This window comes from Amblyomma mixtum, chromosome 5 (genome assembly GCF_055824585.1).
Source record: "Amblyomma mixtum isolate Tamu chromosome 5, ASM5582458v1, whole genome shotgun sequence".
NCBI lineage: Eukaryota > Metazoa > Arthropoda > Arachnida > Ixodida > Ixodidae > Amblyomma > Amblyomma mixtum.
Window position 1 is genome coordinate 28,552,982 of NC_143016.1, and position 20,664 is coordinate 28,573,645.

The window sequence follows — 20,664 nt, forward strand, 5'->3', positions numbered from 1 at the left end:
ATTCAAGCCTTGATAATTTGAACAAAAGTACGTTTCTATGCACCAGGTTACATAAACCATGACAAATTGTGTTTTTTGTTGGCGCTGCGACTCAGGTAAGCCCACAGCGGTAATTTGTTGATAAACTGGCGCACCACGCATGCGACAAGAAAGCCCTGTTTGTGGGTGGTACTTTATGGCCGAAGGATTAAGAGTGCATGGGAATTGGAACTGCATGCTAGCCGCACACTTAATACTTGATATTGAACAAAAAGTTTTTTTTTTTTTTTTTTGCAGTGGAGCACCAAGACGGTAGCGATATAAGCACGAGCGCGTTCTAAGCGTCAGCACAATTCACGTGAATGTCAAACTACATGTCATTAAAACGCATCAATGTGCTCCCTTTGATAACGTGAATACTTCCTGCAACATAGCCACGCTGCGGAAGTATGCTCGGCAATGTTTTTTTAGCGCCCGAAGCGCGGCTATATGCAAGCGCGGCCGCGGAGCTGCCGCAGCCCCGCAGTCCCCAAAAAAACGCCCGCACCGCGGCGCACCAGTCGGCGGAAAATGGCCGCGCTCAGGAGCGGCTGGAGTCGCATGTAAGCGCAAAAGAGCGACGCGACACGAGTGGCGACGACAGACACCCTTGGCGCAGACCTTTCTTCACTGCGATGGGGCCGATCGAGGACCCGAAGCGCCCGAAGTGCGCGACGACCTTGTTTTCCTCACAGAGACGTAGAATGTCGGCCAGCAGATGCTCCGGAGGCCACAGGTCCGAGTCCGACAGGGAGGTAAAAACATGGGTAAAAGGACGGCATGGGGTACGCTGTCGTACGCTTGCTCGGCATGACGAAATTCATTCTACTGTTCATATGCGCGAACTCAGTCACAAGCCATGGCCGCCGCCTCGCCTCAAACTAAATTTAAAAACAAAACCTAACAGTTGTATTATTATAGGTGAGCATTTAAGCTGTAATTGAATATGCTAAAAGTTTATGTCGATTTTATGCGCCCTTTTGTTTAAATATGTTGTCACTTGGTTATGACATACTTCCGTGCGTGTCACGAGCGATCTAGCCCGGGCCCCCTCTTTTTTTTTTAAGCTGTGCTGTGCCCTACTATAACAATAATTCAAACTGTTCCTGGCGCCAATTGTCTCGCTACAGGCGTTTTCAAAAGTCGTGCGGCGAGCATCCTAGCTCTCCCTTTGACCTGGATGGACGGTGGTGGTGGTGGAAAACATTTATTTACACATGCACTACTGGAGGTATTGCATGAGCTGACCCAGAGGGGGCCAGCCCTTACAAGTACTAGGTGGAGGTCCCTAGTTCGGGATCCCAGTGGCGTCGGCCGCCTGCCGGGCTCGCGCGACCAAGGCCCGTTGGGCCTGCAGGTCAGAGCAGCCGAGCAGGGTCGCCTCCCAGTCCTCCCGGGTTGGGTTGGGGTGAGGGGGGATAGCAGGGTTGGAGGGGCAGGCCCACACCATGTGGTAAATGTCCGAAGACTTCTCCGCACAGTGCGGACAGCTGCCCGAGAAAGAAGGGTCGAAGTGTTTGAGAGCTGCCGGGCACAGCAAATTATTGGTATACAGGCGAAGCAAAAGCCGCTCCTCCGCCTTTGAGAGACCTTTACACGGGCGGGGATAAAGACCATGGACAGATTGATAATGTAAAACAATGTCTTTAAAGGAGTAAGCGGGAGTGAATTCGAGTTCCTGATCGTCGGGGTCGGAGGGGAATGTCCGGTGAGAGAGCGCGCGGGCGGCGGCGTCAGCTGCCTCATTTCCCTCAAGGCCCATGTGAGCAGGAGCCCAAACGATACGCCGGTGCGCGGGGTCCCCGGTGTAGACGCTGTTTTGGAGAATGCGGTAGGCTAGATATGGTACCCAGCCCTGCTCGACGTTCCGACATGCCCCTCGCGAGTCGGAAATAATTGTTTTTGAATTAGAATCAGATGCAGCCAACGCAATGGCGACCTCCTCCGCGTGTGTTATGTCACGGGCTCGGAAAGTCAGGCCATTCACTGTTTTGGATTGGTGGACGACTGGGGCCGTGTACCATCCCCCATGGTGGGGGCCGGAGGCATCCACGTAGAATATGCCGGGTTTCGATCCATAGTGGCGGGCCAGGGCTTCCGCCCGCGCCAGGCGCCGGCCATTATGGTCTTCACGGTTCATGTTCGCGGGAAGAGGGCGCACGTGGAGAGCGCATCTCCACTGGGATGGAATACGTACGCGCTCTTCCATAAGAGTGGTGTGTTGGATGTGCAGTCGGGCAAGCAGGCGGCGACCCGACGATGTCTTTGAGAGACGTGTGTATTGGTTGGTCAAGTGGGCTTCCCGGAGCTCCCGAAATGTGTTCACCATGCCCAGACGCGGCAACTCGCACTTCGAACGTGGATTGCAAGAGCGGTCCCCGTGTCGTTTGGTTTAACGACCCAAAGCGACTCAGGCTATGAGAGACGCTGTAGTGAAGGGCTCCGGAAATTTCGACCAACTGGGGTTCTTTAACGTACCCTGACATCGCACAGTACACGGGCCTCTAGAATTTCGCCTCCATCGAAATTCGACCGCCGCGGCCGGGATCGAACCCGCTTACGTCTTTCGGGTCAGCCGCCGAGCACCATAACCACTGAGCCACCGCGGCGGCTTAGGTCCCCGTGTCGTGGAGAGTGGGTTGTTCGCGGGCAGGGGTGCGGAGGGGTGAAAAGAGAATAATCGAGACCGCTAGTACGCTAGTGCGTAGAAGCCCACTCCCTACAGCAACCAAACAATAGTGGCCAAACAAACACAATAAACAAGGCATAACAAGGCATGCCTCCTATTGTTTGCTACGTACAGCGCCATTTCGACCGGTAAATGACGTCTCCAGTCATAAGTCTCGCGAACGTAATTATTTTTGTTTTATTTACGTCCGCATGGATAAAATTTGCAAAAAAAAAGAGAGAGATCAGAATAAGGAGCATGTTAACAGAGAGAGAGAGAGGCGACTTTATTCACACCGACATGGGCCTCGGGGCAGGTGCTCAGCCAGAGGGAGGGTCAGAACGAAAAACGGAAACTCGTTTGAACCTCCCGCGCTTTCTTCATGGCGACCAAATAAGCGTGCTCGCTTAGCCTAGCTGCTCTCCTAAACCCGGAAGCAATCTGAAAATGTGGCGCGCTCTATTACTGAACATCTTGTCTTGTGGGCGCCTTCAAATAAGGCAAAAACTTCGTTCGTCTGTCGTGGCAGGCACTACAGAGCAACCGGAAGCAGCACGCCGAAGAACTTATCGAGCGCAGCCAAGAACTCGAGCGCAAGCGGCGACGGCTATGTCATGATCCAGAGCACGGAGTAAGACGGCTAAGACCCAGAATGAGTGCCCCCGATGCAAGGCGAAAACTTCAGCGGCGAGAGAATCCTGATGAACGAGCTTGCGATGCAAGGCGAGGAAATAATGCCATCAGAATCTGGAAACGCGCGCCCGCGAAGCCAAAACCGCCGCCCGCAAGAGGAAGGCGAAAGGCGAGCCACGATGGTGCCATTCGGGTACTTGAGTGTAATTTGAGCGTCACTTCAACGCCAACCCGTTCGGGTTTGCGGGTTCGGTCAGTGAAGTGCATACTCAAAATTTCAGTGTATATCTGTACGCTGAACAGCTTCATTTACCATATGGAGGCGGGGATGAGAGAACTGCAAGTGCAGAAATTCGCAGCATCTTTGATGGTCGCGTAGCAGTTTTCTTTCAAACGATGTGTTAGACATTGGTATATATGGAGCATCCCATGATATTTGCCTACGACCGCTAAATAATTTATAATTGAATTTCTTCTTGGCGTTGTTTCGGTTTCGGTTTCATCAACTGAACTATGGTGAGATTGGTGACCATAACTGAACGACGTGTAGTTGTACTTTAGGTCACGTATGAGGCGCGAAAAAAACGGAAATTCAACTACCGATACGGCGTTTATCAGTCTAGCTCATGGTGCATTACACCGTGCTCTAGCTATTGACGCTGACTTGTTAAAATGAGTTATACGTTTCAGTGTTTATAACAGTTTTTCCGTCTCTCACGTGATCTAAAGTTCGAATACACATCGCAGCCATCGTTCGGTTGATGAAGCCGAAACAGCATGAGAGAAGAAATTATATTATAAATTATTTAGCTGTCGTAGGCGAGTTCCACGCGGTGATCCATGTATTCTAATGTCTAACGCATCATTTGAAAGCAGAAAACACGCAATAAAGTTAGGTGTCTGTAGTCTTTTAGCCTTTTTAGCTTTTCATATTCTCGACTGATGATAAAATGTGAGCATTTACATTCGCACTGTAATTCCGTCTAGCCGTGTATTTGCCTTGTCTACTGGAAAGATTGCACTCCTAGCGTTCATTGGAAGGCTCTTGGGTATGATTTCATCCGGCGAAACGTTATCTAAAAAAAATAAAAGAACCTAAAGTAGGGTCAGTCGGTGTTCGAGCTGCACTGACTTGAAGAAACAGGATTCCAATTAATTTTATCGATCTTTAATGTTCTTTTCGCGTAGTTTTTATAAAGAGCACATGCTCTCAAGTGATTTTTCTTAGCTTTAGGCCTGCTCCTATTGTGGATATGTATCATAACTCTGCGCGCGCGCTCAGACCGGCATGAAAGCCCGGGCCCGCCGTTCCGGAAAATAAGCCGTTCTGCAGCCCTGGGCTGGGTCTGGTTTGAAGTTGTGGGCCTGGGCCAGGCTCTGGACTGTACACAAAGGGCAGAAGTCAAGCTTTTTTTATTTATTATTGCAGGTTGCACTTGGAGGCGTTCTAGCAGCGACACGGATGAAAGAGGGCCATGGTTGGTTGGTTGGTTGGTGTGGGATGAGAAAAAAGAAAAAAAATCACTCAATGTTTATTAACTTTTCTGATGTCTGCTATGCTTGCATTTTTCTTACGAGAGAACTATAACAAACAATACTTCTTTTTTGTCTGCTTCCCGGAACGTCCACGAAATTAAAGAATCTTGGAGTTAAATATCTCTAGAGTTCCTCGTTGACACGGAATGAGAGAAGGCTTAACTACAGATCATTTATAATTATAAATCGAGTTTAATCAGCGTCACGGACAATGCATTGTTCAAATAACTTCGGACGCAGATGCTCGGCTGCGCCGCCGCGATGGCTCAGTGGTTACGGCGCTCGGCTGCTGACCCAAAAGACGCGGGTCCGATTCCGGCTGCGGCGATCGAATTTCGATTAAGGCGAAATTCTAGAGCCCTTTGTACTGTGCGATGTCAGCGCCAGGTGGTTGAAATTTCCGGAGCCCTTCACTACGGCGTCCTTAATAGCCGAGTCGTTTTGAGACGTTAAATTCCCTTAAGTCAAAGTCAAACATGCTCGGCCACGCTGAACAATACTAGAGAAGTTAAATTGAACCTGTCAGTGATTGAAGGGCGGCAGGCGAAAGACCACTCTTCAGCGGTCAAAATCAGCAGTGGGGTGTATTGTTTCAGGCCACCTCGGGTCGCTCAACACGAACTATGCAATAAACAGGCGCTTTTTCATTCGTCTCTTTTGAAACGCGGCTATTGTGAGGCCATAAGTTCATCTCGCGAGATCATGTTTGTTTAAAATAGATATGTCAGTGGTACATGCAAGGACGTTTTAATATTGAGACATTGCGGGCCGTAAAAAAATTGACCTGATTTAACATCTAGAGGTAACGCAAAGAAGTCGGAGCTACTCACAGGCGAGATGCACTGTTAAAGAAGCCGAGCGGGCGAACCTGTTTCGTCTCCTTTGTGTGTTTACAGAACCAAATTCTTCAAGCGTTATTGCGATTTGATCGGCTTTGCCGGCAGCTCGTTTACACTTTTTGTTCAGAGAAATTTACCTCTTGCGCTGCTGCGGGAGCAGTCTTCACGCCGAGCTTGGAGCGCCGGGCCTGGGCACAGTAGGGTTAAGATTATGTGGGCTCGGGCCGGGTCCGGGCTCAGGATTTCAGTCTCAGGCTCTGGCCGGGCTCAAGGCTCGGTATAAGGCCCGCGCAGTGCTGTAATCAGAATGAAGAACTTACTCGCATGGAAGGATGATGACACGCACACACAAGTGCCTCTTCCTTCCGTGTTGTCGTAGCTGTTTCAGGCAGGGCAGTTCCAAGTTTTCCTGTTAGAGCGAAAAGCTCCAGTCCTCCTATGCTGAGCCTGAAGGTCATCTGTCTCTTAGATTTGACCTCTAACGGGAGGCGCGCCGCATGTGCAAAATCGCGCGTAGAGGCGCCTCGATCTTCATCTTCACCTTCATCGCCAAAGCTGCATGCGCGCTTGGCAGTCGCGTCCGCCGCTGCGCTGGCTGTTGCTCGGCAGCTCCTCCTCGCCAGTTGTGGCATGTGATGTGTCACGTGATTCGCTCTTGCGCTTGGCAGTCGCTTCCGCCGCTGCGCCGACCGCCGCTCTGGACGCTCTCTCGTGCACTTGGAGCACGTGATGCATCACGTGATTTACTCTCGCTGAAGTCTTGAAACAATAGAGGTGAATCAAAACTAAACCGTGTCTAACCATGCTTAACAGATCTTCCGCTCTGTATACACCTGGCTCAGCTGAGTTGAGCCTCAGCCACTATTTTCTGGCGTGCTTACAGGGAGTCAGTTAGTCGTATTATTTTCACCTTGACTTGCACACTCGCAGGCAGCCGTTGCTGTGCTCAGCGCGCCCTATAGAACGACGACGATGGATATGTTCTCCCGTCAGTTCTTCAAAGCGTCTCCGCCAAGACAGACTTGCCCGTGTGCCCGGCTATGATGGCCGATGAGACCAAAAATTTGGGCGCTGCATACAGGAGTGTCAGATAAAATTCCAACAAGGAAGGGTGTCAGGCAGGGAGACACGATCTCGCCAATACTATTCACTGCCTGTTTACAGGAGGTATTCCGAGGCTTGTATTGGGAACAGCTGGGGAAGAGTTAATGGAGAATACCTAAGTTATCTGTGATTAGCTGATGACATTGCATTGCCATGTCACTCAGATGAACTGCAAAGTTAGGCAGAACAAAATGGTGGGTCTAAAAAATAACATGCAGAAAACCAAAGTAATGTTCAACAGTCTAGCAAGGGAACAGCAGTTCACAATTGGCAGCGAGGTACTGGAAGCAGTGATAGATCATGTGTACTTAGGGCAGGTAGTGACCGCTGATTCGGATCATGAGAGGGAAATAACTAGAAGAATAAGAATGGGGTGGAGCGCACATGGCAGGATATTTCAGATCATAATGGCAGCTTACCAATATCCCCCAAGAGCAAAGTACACAACAGCTGTATCCTACCGGTATTCACTTATGTGTCAGAACCGTGGAGGGTAACGAAGAGGGTTGAGCTTAAGGACAACGCAGTAAGCTATGGAAAGAAAAGTGATAGGTGTAACGTTAAGAGACCGCCAGCGGGCAGAGTGGGTGTAGGAACAAACGTGGGTTAATGACATCCCAGTCGAAATCAAGAGGAAGAAATAGGCTCGGGCAGAACATGTAATGTGAAGGCAAGATAACCGATGGTCCCCAAGGGTAACGGGGTGGATTCCAAGAGAAGGCAAGCGTAGCAGGGAGCGGCAGAAAGTCAGATGGGCGGATGAGATTAAGAAGTCTGCGGGGATACGGTAGCTGCAGCTGGCAAAGGACAGGGTTGATTATAGACACAAGAGAGGCCTTTGCCCTGCAGTGGGCGTAGTCATGCTGATGATGATGATGAGCTTGAAAACTCCGTCAGTATGGAAAAGGCTGAAATCTCAATTCGTGAAATTATCTATAACTTCATATGAAAACAATTTTCGCCAAATTTTAGTCGTCAGTTTCCCCGAATGGAACATCACTGGATTTCCAAGCAGAGATCGTTGTTGAAAATTTTATTTTTCCAATGCTGGGTGCCCTGATGACGTGTGAAACAAATTATATAGGCTGTGTAGTTAGCACCCGGCTTACAACAACTGGCCACGCTACCCGCCCCCTAACAGTGCACATACTCCTCAGCGGCAAGCGTTTTCTGCCTCTGCAGCTCTCTTCACCCCGTTGCGGCAGATGTGTACGACAGATCATAAGACGTGAAGCACCATCTGGGACGGAGTGAAAACGTGAACGTTTACTTACAAGACGAAAACAACGGAAAGATGACAACGTCTGCGCTCCTCTTTATAGCGATAACGATTCCGGAACAGTACCGAACCAAAGTGAAGAAATTAATAATTAGTAGAGCTGAGGTCGTTATTAACGCAGGACGGGCGCGACATTTCGAATACGTTGAGAAGGAGTTATAGCGCACAACGGTCGGTAATGTTTCAATGAGAAGAGGTGCCGAAGACCGCGGAAAGGCCCTGCCACTGGAGCAAAAAAACAGAAGCGGGGACACACAGCTCAGTGCTGAGCATTCTCGGCGAGTTAAAATTTGCTCGTTTTTTTCACGCTTTGTATGTCTTCAAGAGAATAGCTTCCACGACTACCTATAGTACGTATTACTCCAGCCCCAACGTATGCCACATGGCAAGTGCTCGAATACAAAAAAAAAAAGGAAACATACCGCCTCAAGCCTCAGAGCATAGATGAACTGAGGGTCACTAATTAACGTTCGTTAAATATTCGCCCCAAAAATTTCGGCAAAAATTTTACCATTCAGGCATGATTCGATTTTGGAGTTTTGCTCGAAAAACTAACTTCAGAGAATAAGCGCGTTGTTGTTCTGCCTCTATCATGTTGGAAATATTCCATAATCTGTTACCGAACGAACGCCTCCAGGGGTGCCCTGTCGAAAGAGAAATATAATTTGATAAGCTTTGCTTACATGTGTTTTTATGGGTGGCGCTACCGCCTCGTCGACTTCCATGCGCTCGTTTAGCGGTGTTTTAAGAATGCATCGCCTTCGGAATGACGCTTCATATTTTCATAATCTGTTCTATAGGATGAACCTGGTTGCTCTTCACGAAAGTATGTAGCTCATAGGTGCACTGCGAAATCAGACAACTGCTTTGGAAGCTTGTGCTTCCATGTATTCCTACGGGCGTTAAGCCTACTTTTCACCCACCGTTTTGCCCCAGTCGTCCGAGCCGGAGACAGCAGCGCCACAGCATCGTGCCTACGCCACAGATTTGTGTTCGTCTATGCGCGATAGCTCTTGTTTGTGAGTGCATGGTGCGAATTTGCTTTCGCTTTTGTTGTTTTCCAAAAGAAAGGGCGAAAACTGAGCTAGAATTAGGATGTTGTATAGGTTTTAGTTTTATGGGGGTTTAACGTCCTAGAGCGACTCAGGCTATGAGGGATGCCGCAGTGAAGGGCTCCGGAAATTTCGACCACCTGGAGTTCTTTAACATTTTCTTATTTTATTTATTTATTTATTTATTCACTTATTACCTGCATCGCCTGTTTCAGGCATTACAGCATGAGGGACATCTTCGTAACAAAAATCACATCGAAATCACATGCGCAAAACGTGGTAGAAAGCATCATTTGCTACTGAAACAACATTGGGGGCAAAGCATTCCAGTCTGATCGTGCGTGCAAAAAAAGAATAACGCAAGACCTCACTTCTAAAAGAAAGTTCACGAACTTTCAGAGTAGTCACGCCTTTTCGATGTATAAGATTGAGGTTTTATGAATTGATCTCTACTTATTCCGGTTTCACAGTAGTATATATTAAGAAAAAAATTTTCACCTCAAATCTTTCCTGCACTACTTCAGCTCCTGCCATTTCAGTTTGGTTTCAATTTCTCGCACACTAAAATTTTTGCTCCAGTTTCCGTGAACAAACCTCACTGCCCTGTTTTGGATCTTCTCCTCAAGTACATCAAGTTTGGCAGTGTACGGGTCCCAGCACACGCAAGCGTATTCTAATAACGAGCGGACATTAGCAAAATATAGCTTTTCTACAAGACTACTTGGTAGCTGACTAAAATTGCGTCGTAAGAATCCCAACACCCTAGCAGCTTTAGTCTTTATGCAGTTAATGTGTTTTGCCCATCTAAGATCTGACGTAAAAAGAACTCCCAGATATTTATGTTCTCAAAACCCTTTTTAAATCTGTGCTACCTAATGTATAATTGTTTATTTGATATGACCCTGATTCTTGTAAAAGTGACGTGTACACACATTTCCACATTAAGAGGCATCTTCCATTTAGTGCACCATTCCAGTACTGTATCCAGATCATTTTTCAAACGTTCATGATCACGTGCATTATTAATCACCCTGTAGACAACACAGTCGTAAGTAAACATTTTGAAAGATGACTGAATACCTTCAGCAATATCATTAATAAAAAGCAAAAACAAAAGAGGACCCAAAATTGAACCCTGGGGCACTCCTGAAGTCACATCAACATAAGCAGATGAACATCCATTAACCACCACGGTCTGCCGTCTTTGGGAAAGGTATTCGGCTGTCCACATAATGATACTTTCGTTAAGCTTATGCCTTCGCAATTTGGAGATTAGAAGGTCATGATGAACAACGACAAACGCTTTCCTGAAGTTAAGAAAAATACAATCAATCAGTTGTCTATTGTCGATAGCTACTGCTAAGTCATGCGTAAATTCAACCAGTTGCGTTGAACAAGAAAACCCTTGACGGAATCCATGTGGACTAGGATGAATAAGACTGTACTTAGCCAGATGAGACATAATACAACTATGAAGAATATGTTCCATTGTTTTGCACACTACACTTGTTAGTGACACCGGTCTGTAGTTCTCCACGTGGTTTTTTGGTCCTTTCTTATGTACAGGGACAACACGCGCCATCTTCCACTCACTAGGTAATGTAGTTTCAAACAAGCTCTTTTGGAATAAAAGCAGAAAATATTGGGACAATATCACTGAACATTTAGAGATTAACGCGACAGGAATGTCGTCTGGGCTACATGCTTTGTTTGCTTTAATGCCATCCAAAAGTTTTCTAATATCCATCATGCTAAAACTGACTTGTGGCATTAAATCTAGTTCAAACTGGGAAACCGTAGCTGTGATTGAAAACTGAGGAAAAGTAACTACTGAACAGCTCAGCCTTGTGTGCATCATCATTAACTATTATTCCATGATCTATCAGCGGGGGGATAGAGACACTGTATATACCGTTGCGTCTAACAAATCTTCAGAATTTTTTTTGGTCTTCAACTAGCTTCAGTCCAAGGTCCTGAAAACAGGATTCCTTTGCCGAAATGGCCATGTTTCGGAATTCGCATGCCAGTTTTTTAAGCTCAAGGTGTGTTCTAGCGCATCCGGTTCGTTTTGTCTTGCGATAAGCACGCCGCACTCTACGAAGAAAAATACGCAGTTGCTTATTAAACCACAGTTTATCTCTGGATCGCCTGCTTGACAAGACCCGTGTCGGGATGAAAGTTTCGCTGGGTGTAAACAGCTTCCCTTTAAGGACGTTCCATAGCTGTTCGGTGCTCAGGTCGTCTGCTAGCGTACCAAACGTTGGATAAAAACACTCAATAGCTGAATTAATCGCATCAAGGTTGCCTTTACTGTAAACATACACTTTTCTAGTGGGTTTCTTAACAACTGGCAAATTTGGTCACTAATACCAGGCAAGACGTGCACATCTGATACAACATTCGGAGTGTTGCACAACAATAAATCGAGCACATGACCGGTGCCATCGTTTCGTGATGGCACGCAAACATTTTGTTGAAACGTATGGTCATAAAGAAAATAAAAAAAGCAGAATATAAGCTACCAGAAGCAGTAGTTCTGGGATCATTGTGCAACCAGTCAATGTCAAGCAGGTTGAAGTCCCCCCTAACAAAATGTGGTCACATTTAATGGTATCGACTAGCTGCGACAGTTTCACAGTCTGGTCGTAGGTTGCATTAGGAGGCCGCGGAGTATGGCCCAATGGCAAGCGTTTTGCCATTTGCTAAGCGTAATTTACAAAAACAGACTCAACCTCAGTAGCACTGCAATCTAATAATACACATGGTATACCGCGGCGTACCAGAACAAACGCCCCGCCTCCTCTTGAATTTCTATCGCATCGAAAGCAGTAATAGCCATCGGGAAGAACTTCCGAGCCCAATATAGAACAATCAATCGAGGACTCCGTGCCCAGTATTATTGCTGGTTGCACCGAACGGATCAGTAAGAAGAAATCTTCAACTTTGTTCTTTATACTTCTGCAATTGATTAGCATAACAGTGAGCGGCCGAACGGCTGTCTGCGAACTAATCGGTCATATCTGAACCAAGCCCCATGACGCGCTGTCAACCTGATATCTTTTATCATCTAGATGCAAAGTTTCATATCTTAATATCGGTTTCTTTCCCTCTGTGCCATCCTGCTTAGCGAACTCCCACAATTTCTTTCTTTTCTCACGAGTAGAACGTACGAAATCTTCTGATATGCTGTTTTCTGTACCTTTCAATTTGTACGCCTTAAGCAGCACTGCCTGACGTTCCTTAAACGAAGGAAACTTCACAAGTATCGGACGCTTTTTCTAAACATGGTGGTCCCTATTCTATGTGCATGCTCGATATTAACACTGGTTAGTCCAAGGGAATCCTTACATAAATCAGCAATCAGCTGCTCTGGCTTTGTCGCCGTCACGTCTGCTACTGAGTCCACGAGACCGTAAAACAAAAGGTTGCACCTCCTCTCTCTGTTTTCAGGGTTAGCCACTCTTTCTTCAGTTCTCGTCAACGTTTCATGTATCTGATGTTGCTGCTCCTCAACATCACACGTACACGGGCCTCTAGCGAACTAATCATTAATTTATGGGCCAGTAACGAACCAATCATTAATTTAATTGCCACCTTCCACGGGGAGGTGCGGGGGGTACTTTGCTTACACTCCGGTGAACAGGTTACCACCTGTCACGGTGGGCAGGTTGTGATGACGCCACATAGTCACGTGACGTATAGGCGGCAGGCAGGCTGCCTATCGGCAATACCGACGCCGGATGTTCTGCATAACAGGAACATTAACACTATCGCGTTAATAAAAAGAGGAAGACAAAGAGGTTAACTGGAAATAGGATTAATAGTACCTTACTGCTCGGCAAGAAGCAAAAGTAAGGAGTGAGCGGTAGTTACAGTTCTACGAGAACCTTATATTGACAACGCTCAACCCTTCAAGTCTGGGATAAATTTTTGCACCCTCCTGGCTTCGACTGTCTTTGTGATGGAGGCCGCGAGCAGCTGGCCCATAGCAGCGACGGACGGGCCAGTTTTTCCAGTCATCCCACCTCGTGCACAACACCTGGCTGACATTACACGACGCAGCCTTGTGCAAAATTTAACCGTAACCGCCACGCATTAAGGTGCGGATGACACCAACGCATCCGTCTGCAAGCAGTAGAACTGCACATTCCTGCCACCGAGCGTACCTGGCAGAAGTTGCCATAAGCCACGCGTGCAGAGGCGCCGACCACCGCCAGCGCGGTGTCGACGGCGTCGCAATGTTACCCTGCCCTACTCTGGTGCGGCACCAGCGGCGTGCAACTGGCTTCGCCGCTCTCCTCTCCGCCGTTGCCGCTGGCTGGGCAAGGGTGTGGAGAGCAGGCCGTAATGGGGCCATCTCCTCTCGCCGAGCAGACCGGGCCGGTGTGGCGTGCCGGGGACCCCCCGGCGGTAGAGAGGGGGACAGCTCCTCGGCAGCCGAGTCAGTCGGGGACTGTTGAGCGGACTACGCAGCACGGGCCCTCTTTCGCGGGCGTGATGGTTTCGGCGTGTGTGCAGCGACCGGCACGAGTCGTCCGCCGGATCCTCTGCTGAGGCTCTCTGATCTGTCGCGCCAGGGCGTCGGTGTTCACGCGCCCGTGCCTCGTTAAGGGCGACCTTCGGACCTGTTCGTGTCGTTTGGCTGGCCGCCGCAGATCGGCCCCCACGGCTGAGTTCGTCGCTCCGAGGAGAGGGGTCGGCGTGCCCGCCTGGACCGAGAACGGCGGAGCGACATACACCTCGCATCGGGGATCGGATAATTTCGGCGGCGGAGGGGCTCGTGCCTGCGAAGGAAGGAACAAGTGCTGTGCGCGACGTTAACGGTCGGTTGGTTCTTGTTGGTCCACTGCGCCTGGTTCCGGTGACCCGCTGCCCATTTCGGAATACTACAGGCTTCGACGAGTGAAGGGTGAGCGCATGGTCTATCAGTTAAAATGTATGAACGGCTCTCTTGTCATGTGGGAAGTCTGTGGTGGGGCAGCATCCTTCGCCGACTCGCGTCTTTTTCCTGACTTAAAGGCATGACTTCTTTAATTTGGGCTCGTAAACTTGTTTTATTGCCTCCTCACAAAAACAACATCGCAGATTTAGCTACAATATCTCAATGCCCAAATTGGATGTGGACACGTCGCGCTTTTATACTACATTACAAAAATGTCCGTAAAACTGCGCTTATTATCGTAAAAATGTCCTATCAGACCATTTCAGTAAGCCTTACAAATCCTGACCTGATACACTTGTTCTGCGATCAGGTCAGGGTGTTTAAATGACGGTGTATGGCACCTGCTATTATTAACACAACGCGCGATTTTAAAGCAATCGATGCCAATTCCCTTAATCAACGCCCAGCCATACTGCAATGCACAGCTATGCCATTCTCTTATTGTCCAAAACGTGGGAGTGGATGACGTAGTATACACAAGAGGACATACAAATTCTCGAGCATGCAACCAAGAAAATTCCCTTGGCATGCAGTTGGTTATGCTTCCAAGGCGCGTTTTGGTCCGATGCGCTTGAGTTGCGAGCAGACAAGCCAGCGCGCGCTTGAAATTCTCCGCCTTGTTCTTGCAGAATGCGAAGACCCACATTCCGAGCCGCAAAAGACGAGTGTGGACTCCCGGACGATGTACGCATACTGTGAAGGTCATTTAGAAAGACGGATGTATGTGGTTATTAGCCTGTTAGATAATTTCCGCCGACCAGCGACTCCCTTACAAGAATTCTTGCGGTAGTGATTGGGCCGGGAAATGGTTCTTTTACATCTGCGATCGTGTATAGTGCATAAATGTACCGTTCCATGGTTCGCTCTCGCACATCAGTTATACGCGCGCTTTCTGCACAATGCGAGCATTTTAGCTACAAACTTGAAAAGCGCAGAGGTTTCGATCTGAAATTTTCACACTTTATGCTCATTAACCGCGATAATAAGGTATCTTTTTCTTTAGCTATACTTCCAAAATTTCCCAATCACTTGACCGACGTGGAGCATGAGAGCGCATCGTAGTGTGGGAAGACCACCTTTTCTCGAGCGCAGTGAGGAACCAGGATTTTTCGTTAGTGTTCAGAGCACTCCAAATGAGGCTCAAAGCATGCGAATCTAAAACTCATATGCGCACTTTTTCGTCGTAATTTCACAGCTTGTTGGGATGACGTGGCGTACAAATGGACAGAGCCTGATAGCTTCCCTGTGACTGCTTTCGTTGTTTTCTTCTCTTTCTTTCGAACCTCCGACACGCAAGATAGCGACGCCCGTCATCGTATACGACAGATGCAGCCGTTCACACCTCTAATGAGCCACAGAAATATTCTTGCAAAAATTTTCTTTCACGAGAAAGTGGTCGATATGTAGCTATCATGTTGCAAGTGTGTTCAGCGTTATGAGCCACTTGTGGAAGTAATTCTTTAAAGAATCAGCCCTTGACCAGTGTGAGATGGTCAGCAGGCTCATTTAATAGTACACGAGAATTAACCAAAATCTGAAACAGACAGCTGGTTGTCCATTAACTATAGTCGTTAAATCAGAAGGTGTTCCACTCACCGAGCCTTTGCAGCTCTAACAGACCGAAATATATTTCTGTCTTGCCCGGTTGCCAATTTGTACCGTACGTACTGTATAATCTTTCCACAAACCATGTTCACACAGCACGATTGCTAACTGCGGGGCGTAAGAGCGCCAGGCAAGGTGATCGATGAGGGCCAGATCGAAGAAATGTGGACTGCAGTGTGAGCAGCTGTCTGGCGTAGAAAATACACCAAGCTCAAAAACGAGGGCAGTGGACAGACACCCGTAGTAAGAACATATCAACTATGCGCACAACGAGAGTCATTTTTCAATTACCGAAGAGGCACAGCTGACACGTGCGGACAGCCTTGCGAAAGAGTGAGCGCCAGCTGAAAGAATAAGCATTCCTGGCTCTCAAAAAAGAAAGAAAAAAGTGGGTGCGACGTGCCACTTAGCAGTACTACAGTTAAATGTTTTACGTTAGCAAGTTCGATGCCTAACTTGAAAGACACAGGTCGCAGACACGTAATCGCTTCCTCGAAGAAGTGACAACCGCTGACGCACCTGCAGGAGTTGCTGTGAAAGCCGAACAGCAAACGCCTGAGCGCAGCGAGGCTGGTTTTGATATTGTGTGTCACTGGAACGCGGCGACTCCGCACAGGCAAACGAATGGATTGCCCTCGTTGCGTGCATCAATCGCGTTCCTGTTCAATTGTCCGTAAGGGGCTTGGCAGCGTCCGTGATGAAAGAAGGCGTAGTTTCGCCAGTCCATTTCACACATCCTTCGTGCCAGGAAGTGGGAACCACCCGATTTTCGATCATGGTATCTGCGAATGCTCCAGCAAAGTCGATCATCATTTCGTAAAATGAAAAAAAGATGACGTAATATCCCATTCTTTAAAATCACTCCGGCGGTTATGCACGATGACAAGCTTGCGCTAATCAATCTTGGCATGGCCTAGTTTTCTTCTTGTGGCTCGCATATCTGTCAAGATTACTAGCGCGATAAAGCGTACTTGCATTGTAGCCACAGTATACTGTACATTGCATCTGCCGTATACGGCAGATGCAATGAAAGGCTACACGCAAGTTCATTCCCAGGCTGTGCATTCTATTCATCATGTCCTCCTGAGAGGAACCGCAATCAGCGACGAACCACTGTGAGGACGCTTCCGCTCCAGATATCTATTAGCTATACTCTCAGCAGAAAGGAGTTAAGCGGGTGTAAACCGTCCTCTAGCGTATACCTTTTTTTATGGGAGGGAGTGCGCTAGAGGACAGTGTACTCCCTTTTTACTCCCATACAGGCGTATTGTCATTTAAAGTGTACTCTTCAGCGAAAGTATGCGTTTACCAGGGTGTGTGACGAAAAAGATACGCTTCTGAAGCCATAGCGTACATTGCAAGGAGCAATGACCGTGAAATGGGCTATGAGCAGCATAGCATACGGACTTCCAACGCTATGCGTTAAGAAAGGTCTTCCACTGCCTAGAACAAAACATCTCAGCCCACACTATCTCCCGACCCTAACAGTCGGGGGTTGGATTGCCATAAGGCGGACACGTAACCACGCTAACGGCCTCGTACATTTGTCGCGAAAGCCGTGCCAGCTTGCTTCGCACGGTGCTCGGGCACTCGATCATGCAGCCCAAACGTTAATGGTCGTTCCGCCGTCAGTGAGCGTGGCCGCTGGCGTTTTGTCTTACCGTCGAGGATCGCAATCTGTCTCCGTTTGCTTATGTCGCCCGTACACGGTCGTTCCGTGCCTCTTCGGTGCTCTCTGCGAATGGCTGCACGGTCCGCTGCCTGTCTTCTTTTCCGGTTTCTCGGTGTCTTTTGTCCTTATTCGCACTTTATTTTCCCGCGGATTCTACTGTCTGGATATAAATGATGTCGGCTTTCGCTGCCCTGTTTGTTCTGCTCAGTTTCTGGCTGAAAAATGGAACGTGGCGGGTGTAATCTTTTGAAAGTTTCGAATATGTGAAGTGGCAAAAGCAACACACAAGAAAGGAAACGGACGAAAATCTCCCTGCTGCAAGGAAGCAGGATCTATATAGAGTTTTCGCGATTTCCGCTCTCAGGTTATGCACTTAGGGCGAGGCCCGCAAACGCAAGAAGGCGCCCAGACACTGCAGAATGTCATATTCGCACTCGTCCGCCATTGTTAAAACTGGCTTCCACATGGAACACGGAAACGTATTTCAGGCTCTTCCCTAGATCTTATTTCCTTACGCTTCCAATTGTGGCCGCCACGCACCGTGTATATACCTTTCACGGGCCTCAGTTGTTCCTCCCAACACCGTGCTCTACTCTCTTCCGTGCGTGTAATGACTTGATTTCAGCTCCGCTTTCGCGTTTTGCTAGTACATGCAGTCACATCCACACTTCCCGTTAGTCAGCTAGCCGTAACAACCGTTATTACGCAGTTCATGCGAAGCACGTATTCTGGAGCAACCGTATTTCAACAGTCTCTGCAACAAAAAGAATACAAAGAAAAAGCCGAGAGGAACCCGTCCAAAGAAAATTTGTTAATGAAATAAGAGGCCCCGTAGTCGCCGTGTACAAGAAGACTCAGCCGAGAGTACTGTTCCTTTTGTAGGCAAATGAGCGGCCGGCAGTGCCTCTAAGCCAGCAGCGGGGGGCGAGCGGTGATAGCAAAGCGTGAGCAGCTGCTGCCTGCGCTCGCTTAAGCGACAGGCAGCGGGACGCGTTGTTTGAACAATGGTTCCCACAGCCGTAGTCCAAAATATAGCGGCAGCGTGTGCTAGAGCAACGGGGACGTGTTACGATGTTGCGCGATGCAAGGGCGGTCTTAAAAAGAATTGCGGGGGAAATGCGCACGAAGAATCGCTCTGGTTCGCGTAATTAGAGACGAGACAGAAGACGCACGCGCTTGCTTGGCAAATCTCTCTCCTGTGATTGCCACGTCCATGCCGCCATCTTTCTTTTCTACAAGAAACGAGATATGAGAGACAAACACTGTCTTTTTTCCTTTTTTGAAGCTTTCTTCCTTTAAGCGATTCTTTTTGTGCGAAACACCGCTTGGTGTTTTCTTTTTCTTTGTGAAAGAAAGAAAGAAAGAAAGAAAGAAAGAAAGAAAGAAAGAAAGAAAGAAAGAAAGAAAGAAAGAAAGAGAGAAAGAAAGAAAGAAAGAAAGAAAGAAAGAAGGAAAGAAAGAAAGAAAGAAAGAAAGAAAGAAAGAAAGAAAGAAAGAAAGAAAGAAAGAAAGAAAGAAAGAAAGAAAGAAAGAAAGAAAGAAAGAAAGAAAGAAAGAAAGAAAGAAAGATGCCTGGCATGTAGGCAGACCCGCTGAAATCCGGATAGCAAATTCTTGCCCAGCGTATCAATCAATACGAGCGTCATTTACTACAGTGTGACATCAATGTGAATGATTCAAAAATTTTGTCTGACATATCGCAGAGCAGTTAGCTCGTCTTTATATCTTTTTCTTACCTTAAATTCTGAAATACTGCCAGGGTCAGTGTTGTTGAAGTCGATACAGTAAAATGCACCGACTATGTGTCAACTGATGGGAGTTTTGAGAGTGATGCCGGCGAATTGTTTACATAGAATGCATTGGCGCGCTTGCACCGTTGTAATCTGCGTAAGCAACCTCTCACTCATAGGACTAGGCTCAAAGCACGCCGTCTAAATGTGCAACGCTGACGCGTATGCATATGCTGTATACCTTCCGGCATCTTCTCTGTTTGCAGAACTGAGCGCGCACTCGAGTACCACTCAACACGCACACACGCTGGTACGTCGGATTCACAGAGCGCGTGGACGTCACCACTGCGTCGTGCGGCCCGTCCGGTCCCTATATATTTCATCGCCAACGAGGCACGCGCAGCGGAGGGTCGCACTGGGAGACCAAACAAAAGCGCGCCCGTAATGAGCAGAGCAGCCGAGCAAGGAGAGCGAGGCAGGGCGCTCTCCCACGTGACGCTGCGGCCACGGCCGCGACTCGCGCATGATGCCTCGGCACGCACGGCCAAGCGTGAAGATTGACAACTCGCTGTGCACGGCCTCACTCTCTATCTCTCCCTCTCTGGCCCGCACGCGCTGCTTAGGTCCCATTCTTTTCTTTGTTTCTCGCTCGCAGGAGCGCGGCGCGGCTCCAGCACTGCGCGAAAAAAGTAAAAGGGAACGCCGAGCTATAGAAGAGAGCGACGAACGACCTTCTCAGCGCGCCCTTCGCTTGTCAGGAGCGCGTTTTCTGTTCCATGGCTTCGGGCACGCAGTGTCGTGCGACACGCCAGATTTCACGTCGCACCATAAAGGGGTTGCGGGATCCAAACGGGCGAGTTGTCTTCAACAAAATTTGTAGCATTTCTTTTACTCCTTTTCTTTCTAATTTCGAGCCGCTATTGTTGTCTCGCTCGCTTCTTCTTTCACCATCATTCTCTCTCTCTCTCTCATTCATCACTTGTTCTTGGAGTGCGTGTCGCGTTCGCAACTCAACTCGCCAGACGTGTGCCTCACGCTGGATCCGCGCATCACACTGCCCTGCTTTCAGTTTTTCTTCGTACGCGCTTTCGAGACGTTCCTCGGCTTCACTTTCATCCCGTCTCTTCCTGCTCGCCCGTGCGCTGCCATTGTGATGCGTGTCCTCGCACACCCGGCCCCCCACCCTTTGTGTTAGCGTCCCGAAAACGGGGCGCAGCTGCGTCCTGGGTGGCCTGTCCGATGACGCGCGGCTACACGTCGTGCCACGGGGCAACCCGTTCGCCCTGAAACGCCGAACGCTGGCGGCCGCGCGCGACCAGGAAGATTCCGGCACGTAACCAAATCGAAGTAAGAATGAACGTCGAAGCTGGGTCAAGTGTGCAATCTGAGGTGATGTGGAGGTGGTCGCTTAGCATCAGCCGATCCAGGAGTCATAAATTCTTCCTGGTTCTCTTTCTTTTTAGAACCACCGCATCCGTTAGTATAAGGCTGTTTGCAGATGACTGTGTCCTATTCAAAACTATCCGTTGTACCAATGACCAAATCGTTTTGAATAATAACCTTAATGCTGTGAACCAGTGGTGTAA

The 20,664-nt window shown here is 48.4% G+C and overlaps 1 protein-coding gene across 1 annotated transcript in view; it reads left to right on the forward strand.

The window, feature by feature from the left end:
- Nucleotides 1-13,512: 13,512 nt before the first annotated feature.
- Nucleotides 13,513-20,664, forward strand: part of CalpC (calpain C) — a 78,714-nt gene continuing 71,562 nt past the window's right edge. The window contains exon 1 of the mRNA XM_089543717.1: nt 13,513-14,038. The gene's annotated coding sequence lies outside the window, so the exon portion shown is untranslated. The remainder of the gene's footprint in view (nt 14,039-20,664) is intronic.